The sequence below is a fragment of the Dipodomys merriami genome, unplaced genomic scaffold (assembly GCF_024711535.1).
Source record: "Dipodomys merriami isolate MVZ:Mamm:240054 unplaced genomic scaffold, mDipMer1.0.p SCAF_55, whole genome shotgun sequence".
Taxonomy (NCBI): domain Eukaryota; kingdom Metazoa; phylum Chordata; class Mammalia; order Rodentia; family Heteromyidae; genus Dipodomys; species Dipodomys merriami.
This window is the reverse complement of record NW_027206124.1, coordinates 7,111,690-7,117,308: the sequence shown is the minus strand read 5'-3', so window position 1 is coordinate 7,117,308 and position 5,619 is coordinate 7,111,690. Positions and strand designations below refer to the sequence as shown.

Genomic DNA, 5,619 nt, shown 5'->3' with positions numbered 1-5,619 from the left:
GTTGTTATTAGAGTTCTTGATTATAGCCATTCGAACTGGGGTGAGGTGGTATCTCAATGTTGTTTTGATTTGCATTTCTTTTATGGCTAGGGAGGTTGAGCATTTCTTCATGTGTCTATTGGCCATCCTTCTTTCCTCTTCAGAGAAGTTTCTCTTTAAGTCTTTAGCCCACTTATTTATTGGGCAGTTGTTTCTTTGAGGATTTGTTGTTGGGGGATTTAATTTTTTTGAGTTCTAAGTATATTTTAGATCTGAGACCCTTGTCCGTTGTATGTCTAGTGAAGATCTCCCAATCCATGGGCTTTCTATGGATCTTGAAAAAATATGGAACACTTCACAAATTTGCGTGTCATCCTTGTGCAGGAGCCAGGCTAATCTTCTCTGTATCGTTCCAATTTTAGTATATGTGCTGCCGAAGCGAGCACACGCTGTTAATCTTGCTAAAGTGCTTCTGTTTGTGGCGAGTCACTTTTTCTACTTTCCCTTTGTTTTTGACTTTTGACCATTAAATTACTCTGTGCCTCAGTATGGATATATTTTAGTTAGCCTACTTTTTTATTATTCTTTTAATAGATAGATGAAAGTTTTATAAAATTTGTAGTTTTTCTTTTTGTTGGTCATGGGGCTTGAATTCTGGGCCTGGGCGCTGTCCCTGAGCTCTTCAGCTCAAGGTGAATGCTCTACCATTTGAGCCACAGCGCCACTTCCAGTTTGCTGGTGATTAAATGGAGATGAGTCTCGCCAACTTTTCTGCCTGGGTGGCTTTGAACTGTGATTCTCAGATCTCAGTCTCCTGAGTAGCTAGGATGACAGGCGTGAGCACCAGCATAGCACCCGGTTAAAATTGTAAATTTTTGTGGCATCCTTTTTTCCTTCTTAATTTTTTTATTGTTATTGCAAAGGTGATGTACAGAGGGATTACTGTTACATAAGTCAGGTAAAGAGTACATTTCTTTTTGGACAGTGTCACCCCTCCCCTGTCTCTCTCTCTCTCTCTCTCTCTCTCTCTCTCTCTCTCTCTCTCTCTCTCTCTCTCTCTCTCTCTCTCTCTCTCTCTCTCTCTCTCTCTCCTCCCGCTTTCTCTCTCCCTCCCGCTCTCTCTCTCTCCCCCAGTTTTTCCCTCCCATCTCCCCCACACACAAGTTGTATAGTTCATTTTCAACATAGTATCTGGGGAGGACCACTGCTGCATTTGTTCACCCTTTGTCCCTTCATTTTTCATATGTTCTTTCCTTATGTCTCTTTATTTTGCTTCTTTCTGAGCCTCTTGTCCTGCATCATGTTATTAACAATAGTTGCATTATTAGACATAATAGTTAGACAAAGGAGTTTATAATGGTTAGACAAAGGAGTTTATGAACACAATGGGTCTTGTCAAGGTCACCCTCCAACGTTTTCACCCCCCCACTTCCCTTAAATTTCTAGGATATACATAGAATTTTTTCTGCATTTCCCTCTTTTTTCTCTTCATTTGTCTGTTTCTCTCCCCTTGGCCTCACCCACCCCTGTCAAGTACCCATTTCCTCATGTTTATTTGATTGAACTATGATTTCACCTTTCTAAGGAATTACATTGTTTGATTTGTCCCCTGAATCTATTTCAGCTAATACATTTGTGTACACATGCATGCCACTAAAGCATTTACGTGCATGTTGTAAATTAATTAAGTTTCCACATATGAGAGGAAGCGTGACCTTTGTGTCTCTGAGCAAAGTCAACAGAACTTCAGTTATGTTAACATAATCTTTTCAGGTCCTTCCACTTCTTTGCAAATGCTGCAAGCTCTTTCATTCTTTTTTCTTTTTTGTTAGTCATGGGGCTTGAACTCAGGGCTTCAGCACTGTCCCTGAGCTCTTTTTGCTCAAGGTTAGCGCTCTACCATTCTGAGACACAGCACGACTTCCAGTTTTCTGGTGGTTTATTGAAGATAGAGTTTCAGGGACTTTCTTGCCTGAGCTGGCTTTGAACTTCAGCCTTCAGATCTCAGCCTCCTGAGTAGTTTAGGATGTCAGGCGTGAGCCACCGGCGCCCAGCCATGCTAGCTCTTTTTGGAATAAAAATCCTGCAGCACACATGGCAGGTCAGTGGGCAGTCACTAGTGGTTCCGCCTCCCGGCCTTCCTTGGTGAACCTTCCCACTGGACAGACTCTGGACAGACTATCCCTCTGCCAGAGGGTCCAAGATGTCCTTCTGCACACCCTCTCCCTTCTCATGAAGCCAGCTGACCACTACCACGAGCCAACAGCATTTCCAAAACAGCGAAGCACAGAATTTCAACCCCCATCTTCTCATAAAACCAACAAATCCAGGCAGCAGTCATCCAAAGGAACTCCTGCCAAAATGCAGAACATAAGCAAAAACTGGTAGCCATCTAAGCAACTTTGAACTTAAAAAAATTACCTGAATCTTGGTAAGGACACTGCACTCTGTCAGTTTAACCTCCTCCTCTTCCTCTTCCTGGGCACATGGTACCCAGGAAACCAACAGTACACAGCTGGAAGGGATGTACAAACCAACAGCCTAGAGCAGCTAGAGCAGCCTAGAGCAGCTAGAGCAGCTAGAGCAGCTAGAGCAGCTAGAGCAGCTAGAGCAGCTAGAGCAGCCTAGAGCAGCTAGAGAAGCCTAGAGCAGCTAGAGCAGCTAGAGCAGCTAGAGCAGCCTAGAGCAGCTAGAGCAGCTAGAGCAGCTAGAGCAGCTAGAGCAGCCTAGAGCAGCTAGAGCAGCTAGTGCAGCTAGAGCAGCTAGAGCAGCCTAGCGCAGCTAGAGCAGCCTAGAGCAGCCTAGAGCAGCTAGAGCAGCTAGAGCAGCTAGAGCAGCCTAGAGCAGCTAGAGCAGCTAGAGCAGCTAGAGCAGCCTAGAGCAGCTAGAGCAGCCTAGAGCAGCTAGAGCAGCTAGAGCAGCTAGAGCAGCCTAGCACAGCTAGAGCAGCTAGAGCAGCCTAGAGCAGCTAGAGCAGTTTAGAGCAGCTAGAGCAGCTAGAGCAGCTAGAGCAGCTAGAGCAGCCTAGAGCAGCTAGAGCAGTTTAGAGCAGCTAGAGCAGCTAGAGCAGCTAGAGCAGCTAGAGCAGCCTAGAGCAGCTAGAGAAGCCTAGAGCAGCTAGAGCAGCTAGAGCAGCTAGAGCAGCCTAGCGCAGCTAGAGCAGCCTAGAGCAGCCTAGAGCAGCTAGAGCAGCTAGAACAGCTAGAGCAGCCTAGAGCAGCTAGAGCAGCCTAGAGCAGCTAGAGCAGCCTAGAGCAGCTAGAGCAGCTAGAGCAGCTAGAGCAGCCTAGAGCAGCCTAGAGCAGCTAGAGCAGCTAGAGCAGCCTAGAGCAGCTAGAGCAGCCTAGAGCAGCCTAGTGCAGCCTAGCGCAGCTAGAGCAGCTAGAGCAGCCTAGAGCAGCCTAGAGCAGCTAGAGCAGCTAGAGCAGCCTAGAGCAGCCTACAGCAGCTAGAGCAGCCTAGAGCAGCCTAGAGCAGCCTAGAGCAGCTAGAGCAGCTAGAGCAGCCTAGAGCAGCTAGAGCAGCTAGAGCAGCCTAGAGCAGCTAGAGCAGCCTAGTGCAGCCTAGAGCAGCCTAGAGCAGCCTAGAGCAGCTAGAGCAGCTAGAGCAGCCTAGCGCAGCTAGAGCAGCCTAGAGCAGCTAGAGCAGCCTAGCACAGCCTAGAGCAGCTAGAGCAGCTAGAGCAGCTAGAGCAGCCTAGCACAGCCTAGAGCAGCTAGAGCAGCTAGAGCAGCCTAGTGCAGCCTAGAGTAGCTAGAGCAGCCTAGAGCAGCTAGAGCAGCTAGAGCAGCCTAGAGCAGCCTAGCACAGCTAGAGCAGCTAGAACAGCCTAGAGCAGCCTAGAGCAGCTAGAGAAGCTAGAGCAGCCTAGAGCAGCTAGAGCAGCTAGAGCAGCCTAGAGCAGCCTAGAGCAGCCTAGAGCAGCTAGAGCAGCTAGAGCAGCCTAGAGCAGCTAGAGCAGCCTAGAGCAGCTAGAGCAGCCTAGAGCAGCCTAGTGCAGCCTAGCGCAGCTAGAGCAGCTAGAGCAGCCTAGAGCAGCTAGAGCAGCTAGAGCAGCTAGAACAGCCTAGAGCAGCTAGAGCAGCTAGAGCAGCCTAGAGCAGCTAGAGCAGCCTAGAGCAGCTAGAGCAGCCTAGAGCAGCCTAGTGCAGCCTAGCGCAGCTAGAGCAGCTAGAGCAGCCTAGAGCAGCCTAGAGCAGCTAGAGCAGCTAGAGCAGCCTAGAGCAGCTAGAGCAGCTAGAGCAGCTAGAGCAGCCTAGAGCAGCTAGAGCAGCTAGAGCAGCCTAGCGCAGCTAGAGCAGCCTAGAGCAGCTAGAGCAGCTAGAGCAGCCTAGCACAGCTAGAGCAGCTAGTACAGCCTAGAGCAGCCTAGAGTAGCTAGAGAAGCTAGAGCAGCCTAGAGCAGCTAGAGCAGCTAGAGCAGCTAGAGCAGCCTAGAGCAGCTAGAGCAGCCTAGAGCAGCTAGAGCAGCTAGAGCAGCCTAGAGCAGCTAGAGCAGCCTAGAGCAGCTAGAGCAGCCTAGAGCAGCCTAGTGCAGCCTAGCGCAGCTAGAGCAGCTAGAGCAGCCTAGAGCAGCCTAGAGCAGCTAGAGCAGCTAGAGCAGCTAGAACAGCCTAGAGCAGCTAGAGCAGCTAGAGCAGCCTAGAGCAGCTAGAGCAGCCAAGAGCAGCTAGAGCAGCCTAGAGCAGCCTAGTGCAGCTAGAGCAGCTAGAGCAGCCTAGAGCAGCCTAGAGCAGCTAGAGCAGCTAGAGCAGCTAGAACAGCCTAGAGCAGCTAGAGCAGCCTAGAGCAGCTAGAGCAGCTAGAGCAGCCTAGAGCAGCTAGAGCAGCTAGAGCAGCTAGAGCAGCTAGAGCAGCCTAGCACAGCTAGAGCAGCCTAGAGCAGCTAGAGCAGCTAGAGCAGCTAGAGCAGCCTAGAGCAGCTAGAGCAGCTAGAGCAGCTAGAGCAGCCTAGAGCAGCTAGAGCAGCTAGAGCAGCTAGAGCAGCCTAGAGCAGCTAGAGCAGCTAGAGCAGCCTAGAGCAGCTAGAGCAGCTAGAGCAGCTAGAGCAGCCTAGAGCAGCCTAGAGCAGCTAGAGCAGCTAGAGCAGCCTAGAGCAGCCTAGAGCAGCTAGAGCAGCTAGAGCAGCTAGAACAGCCTAGAGCAGCTAGAGCAGCTAGAGCAGCTAGAGCAGCTAGAGCAGCTAGAGCAGCTAGAGCAGCCTAGAGCAGCTAGAGCAGCTAGAGCAGCTAGAGCAGCCTAGCACAGCTAGAGCAGCCTAGCGCAGCTAGAGCAGCTAGAGCAGCTAGAACAGCTAGAGCAGCCTAGAGCAGCTAGAGCAGCTAGTGCAGCCTAGAGCTGCTAGAGCAGCTAGAGCAGCCTAGCGCAGCTAGAGCAGCCTAGAGCAGCCTAGAGCAGCCTAGAGCAGCTAGTGCAGCTAGAGCAGCCTAGCGCAGCTAGAGCAGTTAGAGCAGCCTAGAGCAGCCTAGAGCAGCCTAGAGCAGCTAGAGCAGCTAGAGCAGCTAGAGCAGCCTAGCGCAGCTAGAGCAGCTAGAGCAGCTAGAGCAGTTAGAGCAGCCTAGAGCAGCCTAGCGCAGCTAGAGCAGCTAGAGCAGCTAGAACAGCTAGAGCAGCCTAGAGCAGCTAGAGCAGCTAGAGCAG

At 50.7% G+C, this 5,619-nt stretch overlaps 1 non-coding gene across 1 annotated transcript; it reads right to left on the bottom strand.

The window, feature by feature from the left end:
• Window positions 1-318: 318 nt before the first annotated feature.
• Window positions 319-425, bottom strand: LOC138811953 (U6 spliceosomal RNA). The gene has a single exon (XR_011367524.1). It is a non-coding gene; the product is annotated as a U6 spliceosomal RNA (small nuclear RNA).
• Window positions 426-5,619: the final 5,194 nt, after the last annotated feature.